Genomic DNA, 13,172 nt, shown 5'->3' on the forward strand with positions numbered 1-13,172 from the left:
CTAAAGCAGGTTCACCCAGTTCACACAGGAATGTGTCTAGGCAGGTCTTGAATGTCTCCAGAGAAGGAGACTCCACAACCTCTCTTGGCAGCCTGTTCCAGGGCTCTGGCACCCTCAGATAAAGAAGTTTCTCCTCATATTCAGATGGAATCTCCTGTGTTTCAGTCTGTGCCCGTTGTCCCTCATCCTGTCATTGGGCACCACTGAAAGGAGTCTGGTCCCATCTTCTTGACACCCACCCTTGAGATATTTATAAACATTTATGAGATCCCCTCTCAGCCTTCTCTTCTCCAGGACGAACACACCCAGCTCTCTTAGTCTCTGCTCATAAGAAGATGCTCTAGGCCCCTCATCATTTTCATAGCCCACTGCTGGATTCCCTCCAGTAATTCCTTGTTCTTGAACTGGGGAGCCCAGAACTGGACACAGTACTGCAGATGCGGCCTCACCAGGGCAGAGCAGAGGAGGGGGACAACCTCCCTTGACCTGCTTAATGCACCTTTATTCACATTTCTGCAGTACCTAACACAAGGCAGACAAGAGGCACCATCCCAGAATAAATGGTGATTGTCTTAACAAGAACAGCACCTACCCTAAAAAAAGACACACTGCTTGCTTGCAACATATGGCCTTGACTCACCCAAGAGGAGCTGGGTGAGCAGAGCATGGACATTGTGCTCCATCTCAGCTCAGGGAGAAACGCGTACCCCAAGCTGCTATCGCTGCTACTACTCTGCTCCTCCAGCTCAGAAAACTGACAATTCCAGGTCTGCTGCCCTTATCTGTTACAAGATCTGCCAGCCAAAAGATGACACACATGCCTTGTTATGACAAATTGCTTAATTACAAGTTTGGCAATACGTAATACTTTGTATTTGCTATTATCGTCAAAGCACAAGAAAATGAAAAAAACATCCATTACTCTGAGAAAAAAAGTCTACTGTTACCATAAATTTCTGATAAAGAAATGAAGTAGGTTCAAGTTTAATCACACCAGCAGTAAATCAAATATCAAATTTAAAACAACGAATTACAAAGAGCCTCCTCACAGTCACTTAGCGTTGATAAATTAGTAATGTAATATTAAATTATTCATATCTTTTTTTTTTTTTTTTCCTTAGGACTATAATGATATACTGTACACAGCACTGATAATTTACTTAGGCTGAGTCCATTCATTTAATTATGCTGCTAAACTTGGTAGGCCAATTGGTCATCATGAGAGTTTCCAGGCAAGCTAATCACAAATATATAGAACATGTCCCTTATTGTCCCCAGCGGCTAAGTGCTAAAATGCTATTTAGTGCTCAGAAGGTTAATGTCCTGCTTATGTAAATTGTCCAATTTAACATTCAGCAGCAGTATCATAAATTCTGGCTCCAGGATTTCATTAAACGTATGTTCAAACTAGTTGACCTTAAAGGTTAACAAGCACAAGTTAAACAGGACAATTATTTAACTCGCTTCTTATCAAGAGACTGAAGCACTCTAGCCATTTAATAGTTATGCATACTTCACAATTAGAATTCTTAAAAGGTCTCTGATAAAGCGGCAGGTCATGAATTTTCATAAGGATGTCAGATAATAACTATTTATCTGAACTTGTTTTTCTTTCTTATAAACTTAAACTTTGATCTTAACATTCAATTAGAAATGATTCCACAGAGAAAGACTAGGTGACTCAAGGAGCTTGTCTTCACATTAATTTGAATCTAAATTAAGCTTTAAAAACATTGCATCCATATTGTCTCCTTCAGAAATTAATTCAGAAGTTAGCAACCTATTCTTCATGCAAAAGACCACTTCAGCCTTTCAGCGTTAGCCAGTTGAAAAAACACCGAATGCCAAATTATTACATCAGGCTAACCATTGCCTTTTTATGTAAATTGTAGGAAAAAAATCTCCCTATACTTCATGAAATAATTTGTATTACACACAATCAACTTGCCTCTTACTATGTTAACCAAAGATGAAGACAAATTAGCCGAGACCATTTCTTTTTTACCTTGCCCTATTTCTCACACAACAGCCTCTATTCCTCAGGCTTTTGTGAAATATGAACAGCAGCAGCTCCCGAAAGTGGCTGCCAGGGCCACCGCTACCTATGGCAGCCGTGATGCATCAAGAGCAGCCCTGCTGGTGACATTTGAGATCCCAAACTCACAACTTCTAGATGCAACAGGATCAAGTCGGAGCTTCAGGGATACATTAAACCAGCAAACATTCGTGAAAAATCTCAGGAGCTGACAGTAACTATATTCCAAGGAAGTCATAAGAAACATCATAATTTTTTTCAAGCTCAGCTGTATAAGACTATTCTATTTTCAGATAAAATAGTAACTACAAGCTGTTTTACATTTATAAATCATGCAAATCCCACAGTATCTTACAAAGAAAAAAAATGGGAAAGAAATGTAGTTATTTGAGAAAAAGTCTTTTCCTTTTTGAATATGATTATGCTTTCATGTAGCTTGTAACATGAGGATTTTTTTTTAGTGCAAAATCCTATTCCTGGGGGTGTCTCTTGCAAAATAGGACTTTGGAGCTAGGGCCTAAGTTTTTTCAGTAATACCTGAAACAGATGCAGGTCAGTTGGAGTAAGGCCACAAAAATGGAAAGTTGACTAGATGTTTTTCAGTATCTTATTTTAAAAGTTTTCTATCCTAAAAGAGATCAGAGAACTACAGATTTTGGCAGTCAGGACAAATACTTAGGAATAAAGTTACATCACATAAGCCTTGAGGGGAATGGACCGAGACACTGTAAGAACTGCTACTTGCAGTACATTTAAACAGCCCATAGAAATATGATACATTCTAATTTTGTGTAATTAACAGATTGCTTTGGTTTGCTTCATCAGAGTTTTGTTTCCCCAAAGCGTTGTAATTTAGTGATGACAAAACAGTAGACGATGAACACTCATTCTTCTTTCTAAAGGTTATTGAAAACCTTGAGGAAATAAAAGAATTTTCTAGCATCTTGAATGTGACAGCATTTTATGACCTCATGTGTGGCTCTTTTTCCAAACTTCATCCTTTGAATCCTGGCTTCAAATTCCTCCTGAAAGAGGACATAAATAAAGCTGAATGGCTAATGGACTAAAAACACTTATGATCAGGTTTTCATAACTAACATTATTAATGGCTTCCTTTGCACATGCACTGACATATAGTGCAATACTCATTTCTAAAGTAAGATTTAGAGCCCTATTTGCAATAAAAAGCTAACAGATGCAAATAAAAAATGAGAGATTCCATTACATAGCTACATGCAATGGATTTCTATTAAGGATAAACAGAAACATTTCCTTCTAAAGGCAGAAAGAGCTTCACTAAAAACTCACATGTATGTGGGATCCACTTTCATCTTCTCAGACAGATGTGGGTATGTTTCTTTTATTGCTATAAACCCTACTAAACACCTTGGGTCTGATTTTAAGCAGTAATGCACGCACACTTTCTACTTTGACTCCTCCTAGAATTGTGAATCTTCATGCCTGAAAAATCTGATTGAGTCGAGATTATCTTCAAACCATGAAAAAAACACTCCCCAAAACCAAACCAACCAAACAAAAAAGGCTCACTCGGGCAGGAGGCTGAACAGCCCCATGAGCCTGACTTACTCAATAGGACTTGCTCTTTAAAATAAGCCCAAGAACAACTACAGAACTAACTGCTTTCGAAATTAAAAGGAAAACTTATTTCTCCAACTTTGTGTTCTTTCAATAATTTCCTTAGATACATTCTAAACATCCAAACTCATTGTAACAAAGAAAAACAACACTAAATTGAGCCATCCAGCTCCCCTATAGATTCAGCTGAAGATCTATAACGTTATTATTTTCTCAAATACTTTGCAAATAATGTGGTGTTGAGGCTCAAACGAATCCTTGGGCAAATGACCAAACTGGCACACAAGGCTGAACCGAAGGCTGGATAGAAGCCAAGTGTCCTCAACGTGCCCAGGAACGCATGCACTGTTGGGCTGGGGGTTGGTTGCAGAGACTGTAGAGGTAGCAAAGCCCATCCTATAAAAGATGGACCTGAGAAAAACAAAGTAGACCCAAGCACCATTTGCTCTGAAACATGAGAAACAGCTACACAAGTTCAGCCAAACCCCTTGCTCCAGTCATCTGCAGGAAAATTATTCAGTGAATTCAGGGAGTTCACTTGCAATAATTTCTGTTGGGGCTAGTGATTCAAGTGTAGTTAACACTAGCATTTAGATGAAAGTTGAAAGAGTAATTTTACCATAACAGGTTTGTCCATTAGTAATTTCATCATCAAAGTAAATCACTAGAGGTTTACAAACAAGAAAATGAACTTAACAGTCATTAGCAGTTAGGGTTTTGCACATGGAACAAAAATATGGTATGAAATTCTATTTTCCCTGAACATAGTGGGAGATCTGCTACTGACTTCAGGGGAATCAGGAATTTATCCACTCACCTATTATTAAAGCCAAAAGCCTCCTAAAGCACTTTGAAAAATAATCCCAGTGTCACCTAGGAGGGTGCCTGCTGCAAGAATATAGAGAGAATAAAACTTGATGAACACAGATTAGATGATGAGTCTCTCCAGCACCCTTCTTAACAGCGTGGGCTTCTTGCTTGATAGAGCCAGCCCTTTGCTTCCCTTTACTTCTCTATCTCTAAACTTATGTATTAGTAATACACTTCTCACTGGAGAGCTTAGGTCCCTCTAAATATGTTCCAGCCATGGTAAGACTCTTGATAGATCTCACCTTGTTTAAATTAGTCTTAACTATAGTGGTTAGCGAAGCTCTCATTCAGCTGAAGGAGTATTAGCTAGATTTACTGATTTGTAGACGATCTCTGCTGTGAGGAGCAGGAAGAAGTGACTTTTAGAAATAATTACTTTTCAGCAATACATCTGAATGCAAAGTTTAGTATCTTGTGTTTGAATTGTTCTTGACTTTACTACTAGCAAAGTTCAGGTTCTTAAAAACCTGGTGTTACTTGAAAATTTGACAGTATGATTGATAGAAGACTGGTTGTAAACTAAAAAGGCCAGTTGTAAAGAAATTCACGTAGTGCTTCAGCTGCCAGAAGAAAAATGTTAAAACTTAATCATTTGACAGATGATTTGGTGGTATGAGAATCAGGTTTTTCCATCAGAACTCAGATGCAAGCAGTACATCCCAGTTACAGCTCATGTGCACACATTTCAGGATCCCAAGTACGCATAGAGAGGTTCTGTGTGCTGAGAGTCCACAGTTATAGAAGAGCCTTTCTGAAAAGGGATTTAGAAGTCTTTTTGAAGTCTCTTTATTTTTTATTTTTTTTTTTAATGATTGGAGTGTGAAAACTTATGCAATCAGGTGCTATTGAATGTAGGTGTATAAAAATTCAGTATTAAATTAAGGGTAGAAATAGACGCAGTTGCTGATCATGTGTGGACAAGTTTGGAAGTAAAAGTCAAGTCCAGCTAAAACCCAGAAGTTCTCTGCATTATAGTTAAATAAAATATATTATGAAACTTTAGCATGAAATCTATCTTTAGCTCTTACACCATCATACAAGGGTATTACCTCATCCTCCTCAATTATCTCAATACAGTTTTTGCTTTGTAGCTACAGTACTGGTTTTGGCTAATCCTCTTGCATCTCTATTTTATAATGACGTTTATGGCCGATGTGAAATCAGGGCAGCGACGTTTCACCTGGTTTTGTGAAGACTGTCATAATCATTGACAAAGTAAATGCAGGAAGATTTTACAATTTGAGATAACAATCAGGCATAATTTTAAAAGATCCAGGTAACAAATAGATAAGCCTTTTAAATAAAAATGTATATAAACTTCCCTAGACTCTTCTGTAGTAATAAATGACTCATCTTTTAATTAATCACCTTAGAGAATTCTCTTTTTCTGCAGATTGTTACTTTTTAACTGGTGAGACAATTACACTGTCAGAATTTACAGGAACTGTCCCTGCACAAACCTCAGTGTGTGGAAGCTAAGTCACTATCCTGGCACTTTTGGCACAATTGGAGGATTTTATTCTGATTTGGGTAATAAACATTTGGATCATCTGCTACACATAGGCTCAAGTTAGTCTCTTCTGTGATTTCCAGAGAGCGGGAAACATCTTTCTAAGCTTATCTAAGTTTTTGTGCTATTTTGTACTTGCAAGTTTGTTTTTCTTCTCTTTTCTAACCATAACTGACAATTCTTTAAAATTATCAGATGTGATGAATATGGCTGACAAGAATTTAAACAAAAAAAAAAAAAACCCTCCAAATCCTTAAAGATTTGAATAAAATATTCATTGACTGTTTTGTTCTCTCCTCTGCCCTCCTTGACAAATCCTTAAACATTTAAAAACTTCTCAGGACATAAACCCACATTTTTAGGGACAAGCTCTTTTTCTCATTTGTTCATTGTAACTCCAGCTATCTCCTGTGATTCAGATATTGATAAAATGGAGAAAATCTGACATGAATTGATAAAATTCCAGTTATTAGTTCATGTTTTGAACTTGGCTATGTCAGGTAGCATATCGCTATCATAATTCATTCCTATGAAATACAGGAATAAGAATGGTTATTGAGATGGAATGGATGAATGGAATTAGTGAAGAATAAACAGGGAAGAAGATTCAGCTACTAGATACATTAAGTCCTTTTATCTCTCTTTCATTTTGTCATATTGATGTGGGAGAAGAGAATAATTACTCCACAACATGACATATAAACTTACGTATCTTTTAAACAATGAAGATGTATTTCAAATGGCACCATGGTATTGGTTAAAAGCAAATATATAATAATCAGTAACTACATGCAGAATAAATTGTGTCAAATAATAAGGATAGTTGCAAACTTAAGCACTTAAAGTTAGGAAAACAGAGATTTAAGACTACCCTGCATTACTCTGTGCATATTCAACGTGATAACCTGCTGCATTCAATGGGCAAGATTTCACAATTTCTTTTTAGTATAATTTTTCAGTCCATGACTCCAAGCCGCAGAATCAAAATCGGCTGGTTGGTTGTTTTTTACTTCTTTGTTGTTGCTGGTTTTGTTTTTTATGTACATGAGAGTTCTTGGCTTTTCTATGGTTTGCATTGCTTAAGTAGCTAAAAGTTGCACAAATATTCCGCTAAGTCTAAAAACATGCATTTATGTTCACAAAGACAGGCAAAAAGGTTTGCAAATGTTGTATTTATCCTTCTGTGTCTTCATCCTAAAAACATTAAGATTTACTTCTCCAGGTGATGGTGAAGCTCAGGAGCCAAATGAATTCACATGGAAGAAAACAGGAGGTTTCCACTTGACCTTGCTTGGGAGCTGGACTAGAACTTCCATGAAGCAAAACATTTGCAGAGAATCTGGCAGCATTTTATTCTGATTTATTAAATGTCAACTTATATGTGTTTTATTGAATATGAGATAAGAGCAGTAGTTGTTATGTGATTGTATTCTGTGATTTACTCATTAACTGCTCATCTTCCTTTGTCTGCAAATACCCTGAAGAGTTGGGGGCAAACATGGCATCAGCTAAACCAAAGAAATGGAAATGAGAATAAACATGTTTAAGTTTTGGGGCACTGGAGAGCTTTATCATGGTCATCTTCTATCTGGTGTTATTGATCTCTTTCAGTGCAGGAATCAGGCTGTGAATATGACCTACAAAAGTGGCAAAGATTCTGAACTTTATTATACTGGCTTGGGATTAAGCCTTCATTGGAACCGAAAGGACAATTGTTTGGGGAAAATGTGTGAGTCAAGGCAATTTGTTCACAAAGCGAAGAGGACGAGAGCGGCAGCAGTCCCAGGGGAAAGCTGGAAAAGAAAACAGCCAGACTCATCAGAAACACCGAGCTATTCACATGGGAAAATAAGGGCTCCATACTTGGGAAGCTGAGGATAACACAACAGAAACATATGAGGGATGCTACGACGTTCTGTTCTCACAGATGCCAATAATAATTTCTAGCATAGAACAAGGCATTATATTAGATATTATCACGATTTTTTTTTCTTTCATTTTTATTCTGTGGTAATTTAAGCAGGAAGAACTTGATCCAAAGGTCACTGGAAGCAACAGGTCTCTGCATCTACTTCCACATCTATTCAATCAAGTCAAAACTGGACTCTTATCCCTAAGGCTCTCGGTGACCTACGCCCAAGATACCCGAGAGGCTACGCTCTGGGATGAAGATCACAGCTGGTAACTACAGCATGGCCAAGCTTTTTTAGAGTTAGGGTAATGCCCTCTGCATAGGCAAAACTACCTTTGCACAGAATGAGACAAGTCTGTGGAGCACTTTCCCACAAAAAATAGAGGATAATACAAGGTGTTTCAAAAAGATGGACCCAATTTCAAAGCAGTGTGACTTCAAACTGGGTCAATCTTTTTGAAACACCCTGTTCAGAACGTTGCTACCTTGTTTAAGCGCAAGTTATGTTTCTCTGACCCTGTTTTCTTTTACATAAACCCAGTACATATTTGGGCATGTGTCTGCAGATTTGTGTTGAAATGCATCATGCAAACATCTTTCCTAGAGACAAACTGACAGCAGGCATGCAGCAGACGTCAATCATTTTGGACAGCCTGTTGCTGTGATGCATCCATTCATTGTACATCTAGAGCAGGACAAGGCAGAAGGGAGCTCTACCACTCCAGAGAAACCAAAGAGAGGTTTTGTCTTCATTTTCTTGCTGCTATTTTTGCAATATGGAATATACAGTAAACGCTTCAATTGGGCTCTATCCCAGTATTGTTGATATTTATGAGAGAGCTGGGGTTGTTCAGCTTGGAGGTGGCTCTAGGGAGACTTTATTGAGGCCTTTCAGTTCTTAAAAGGGGCCTGTAAGAAAGATGGGGACAGAGTTTTAGCAGGGTCTGTTAGGACAGGACAAGGGGTAACAGTTTGAACCTAAAGGAGGAGAGATTCAGGCTAGACATGAGGAAGAAATTTTTCTACAATGAGGGTGGTGAAACACTGGCCCAGGTTGCCCAGAGAGGTGGTAGATGCCCCATCCCTGGAGACATTCAAGGCCAGGCCAGATGGGACTCTGAGCAACTTGATCTGGGTGAAGATGTCCCTGGTCCCTGCAGGGGGGTTGGACTAGATGATTTTTTAAAGTCCCTTCCAACCCAAACCATTCTATGATATTTGAACTTTAAGAAAAAAAAACACAACTCCCCTCCACCGATGACACATTTAAAATCTCAGACAAAAATGTTAGGATTGCAAATCTCTCTGCCGTCTTTTACAGCTTTCTCATTAGCCCTGGTTTCACTATAGAGCTGCACGTGCAGAATGCCAGCTTGTGCCTCACTCAGCTGCTCTTCAGATGCTGCTGACAGTGATAAACTTTGAGGTAACTGCTGCTTTGTCTGGATTGGAAAGATTTTGTAGGCTGGTTATATCTCCAGCGTTCCTCAGGCCACAATTTCAATACAGAAAAACATTCAGGCCAGAGTGATGGGAGACAATGACAGTCATTTGAAACAAGGTTTGGTAATGAATTTGCTGACAAATGCTTCGGGATAATGTTTGTGGAGCGAAGTACGCTATCAGAGATGTGACTGGTTAATTCAGTCTGAGGGAGGAAGGTTCAGACCTGTCATTTATTGGAAACCATTACACGACTTAATCTGAAGATTTTGACATACTCCCGATACAAATATGCTATCAAGAGTAAGTCATGTTCAATAAGGTGTGTGTACTAGGAATTGAAGACTGTAATTGCCATATTGGAAGAGCTTTTTCTCTGTGCCATTTAATAAACCTCTCCTAGCAGTGTCCCTTCTGACGCAATGTGATTCAGAGATGAATCACGTCAAGCAAATGGGAAGTGTCTTTATCATTGCATAGCAGACTTGACCAAATGGTTAGTGCTTATTATTGGCAGACTCTCTAGGATTTGAGCCCTACAACATGTAAATGTAATGTGTAAAACATTAGGAATTATGGCTCCTGTGAAGTTTGGGCCTCTTCATTAAACATCATGGGGATGTTTATAGTTCCCTTACTCAGCATATCATAGCAGAGGCCCAAATTTTTCTGCACAGGATTTCTCTTTGCTTATAACACTAAATTAGACTGAAATTCTTTCCACATAATTGTGCTATGAAGGACAACTTATGACAGAAACAGTAAGTCCATTGCTTTTTGTCCTCAGCTGGCATGTAACCAAAACATACATATTTAGCCTTTATAATCTTTCCTTGTGAAACAGTTTCCCCAGCCATCTAATAACTTCTGTCACTCTTTTCTGGCGTCTCTCAAACTTCTAACTTTTCTGCCAGCTACTGAGGTAGCAAAAGGAAGCAAAAGAAGTTCCATCTGAATATGAGGAGAAACTTCTTTACTCTGAGGGTGCTGGAACAGGCTGCCCAGAGAGGCTGAGGAGTCTCCTTCTCTGGAGACATTCATGACCTGCCTGGACACATTCCTGTGCGATCTGCTCTGGGTGAACCCGCTTTAGCAGGTGGGTTGGACTAGATTATCTCCAGAGGTCCCTTCCAACCCTAACCATTCTGTTCTTTGGTGATTCTGTGAAAAGGAATTTGCTGTCTTGGTTGCCATCCACATCATTAGGAAAAAAACATGGAATGACAGAAGTACAAAGACATGGGTCACTGACCGTGCAGGGCAGAAACAACAAATGAAATATTTCTTTACAAAAATACAGGGTGCAGGAATTAAATAGCATTTTAAAGATTTTTAAACCTGCAAAATACTGAAGAACACTCTACATGTAACATTTTTTTCCTGTAGTAATATTTTTTTCTGAGACATCATCATATGATTATTGAACTTTAAAAGCCAAGAAAGTCATCTTAAAATCAAACCACCAGTCTGACATCATTAGTATCTAGGCACAGCATCGTCTTGCACCTCATTTACAATATAAGCCACCGTTCCTTATTGTAATACATGTTTATGCACACAGGCTGTCTAAGGTGTCAGTGAATGTGAAGACAAATGCAGTATTTCATCCATATGATCATGCTTAATGATTATGAACTAAGTCAGCAAGCATTTGAGGCAAATCTTTTCAAATACATTACTACCTATACTCATATATATATATATATAGATACTTTTCAAAGTCCAAGGTTATTTGTACTGAACTTTCAAGGCTCCGAGAAATGCTGGTGCTTCTGCCTATCAGCATATTTAATTGTTACACTAACAGCAGTTCTTGATACCTAACTTCTGCTTGTTTAGTTTGGAGTGCTTTTAAGTAAGCAGTTGCCTGAGATTTGCTTCTTTTACAGTTTTGGTGTTCTAGCGAGTGCTTTCTTCAATATGTACTCCTTACAGATGCATCAAATTGAGTAACCTAATGACCAGTAGTGCTACAGTCTGGCTTTAAAATCTGTGTGTCCATCTATTGGTTGTGAAGTGACAGAAAGTTCATGTTATTAAGAAATGCTCTAAACTAAGAGTTTCGTGTTTTTTTACTATACATAGCGGATAGTCTGCTCTTCCAAACACGAAGTGCTGAAAACAAATACCACTATTATGAGTAAGAAATTTCAGTACATCAACTGAACAGGAGTTTTCAAAAATTTCTAGCATCCTAAACTCTTAATTTGAAAAAAATGTAAAAGTATGTAAAGGATAGTCAGTGTGATCTAATACTTAAACTACTCATGCTAAACATCAGATCAGTGTAGCATCGGTGGATACAGTACTTGTCATGAGGAGATTAACATCTCATCCATCCCATCCCATCTCGTCCATCCCATTATATCGAACCCATACCAGAGGAGACCTGTAGTGGAACATGTCATTTGGGACACACAGAAGAAAAGAAGAATTGTTTACGCTGGGTCCATGACTCACCTACCCACCCATGTGCTCCTCAGTGTCTGGAGAGGTTTGAGCCCATCTACCCCACAGATATCAGCTAGTGCAGAGGAACCTTAAAAACTGAGTGTGACCTCCCATGTATATCCTGAGGGGACATCTCCAAGGTAGAAAAACTATATTCAAAATAGTAAGTGGAAGCATCAATGTGCAAATAGTATATCTTGAAGCGGATGTAATAAACGTTCATGTGTGAGGGGGGGTGTTGTTTGTCTGTTTGTTTGTTTGTTTGTTTCAATTTGACTGAATGAGAAGCTAACAAAAGATCATGAGGGTCCCTTCCAACTGAAATTATTCTATGATTCTACTATTTCAGTTTCTCATTCCTCGCCATGTTAAAAACCAACCTTCCCTTGGGCCTTGACCAATGTTTGAAAGCGCAGCAGTTTTCTTAGGGCCACTAGCCCTGTAAAGGTAGGACTTCCAAATCCTGCTTCCCACTTCACAACCTACAGCAAATATGACACTAATTCATCATTGCCATGTTCACTGCAGCTCTCCAAGGTGGAAGAGGCGAACAAGCAGAGAACAACCAGCCTGGGCTTTGCTGGGTTTGGGTTTTGCAGGGCAACCTTCCACACTTTGCCTGAGGTAGCCTTTCTGAATGACTGGAAATGTAAGGCCATGTATTAGTGTCAGGGTGGCAGTGACCCCAAGATGGTGCCTCTGCAGGCCCAGGGTCTTATTGGGCTTTGCTGAGTCTCACAGACCTCCCTGGGCCTGTGGGAAAGAAGCCCAGGCAGACCTCTCTGCTTCATTAGAGAAGTCATTGTGCCACTGTACTCAGCACTGGTGAGGCTGCACCTTGAATCCTGTGTTCAGTTTTGGGCCCCTCATCATAAGAAGGATATTGAAATACTGGACAGAGTTCAGAGGAGGGTGACGAGGCTGGTGAGGGGTCTGGAGCACAAGTGTGATGAGGAGCGACTGAGGGAAATGGGGCTGTTCAGCCTGGAGAAAAGGAGGCTGAGGGGAGACCTGCGAGGGCAAAAAATCATGGGCTCCATACAATCCAATATGAATTCAAGCAAAGCCATTTATTACAGAAACAAGCCTCCTTATATATGCAGTTATTTCTTGATCACGCGTCCATGCTCCAAGCACGCATTGGCTGATTGGTTATTGTCCATGTTCACGAGCTGCCCTTGAAATTCCTTTGGCTCGTTCAGAAATAAATCCTTATCTAATAGAAACCCATCCACACAACAACCTCAAGAAAATCCCTCAAATCTCCCACAGAGACCTGATTGCTGTCTGCAACTACCTGAAAGGAGGTTGTAGCGTGGAGGGTTTTGGGCTCTTCTCCCAAGTAGCAACTGATA

The sequence above is a fragment of the Columba livia genome, chromosome 3 (assembly GCF_036013475.1).
Source record: "Columba livia isolate bColLiv1 breed racing homer chromosome 3, bColLiv1.pat.W.v2, whole genome shotgun sequence".
In the NCBI taxonomy this organism is placed as follows: Eukaryota; Metazoa; Chordata; class Aves; order Columbiformes; family Columbidae; genus Columba; species Columba livia.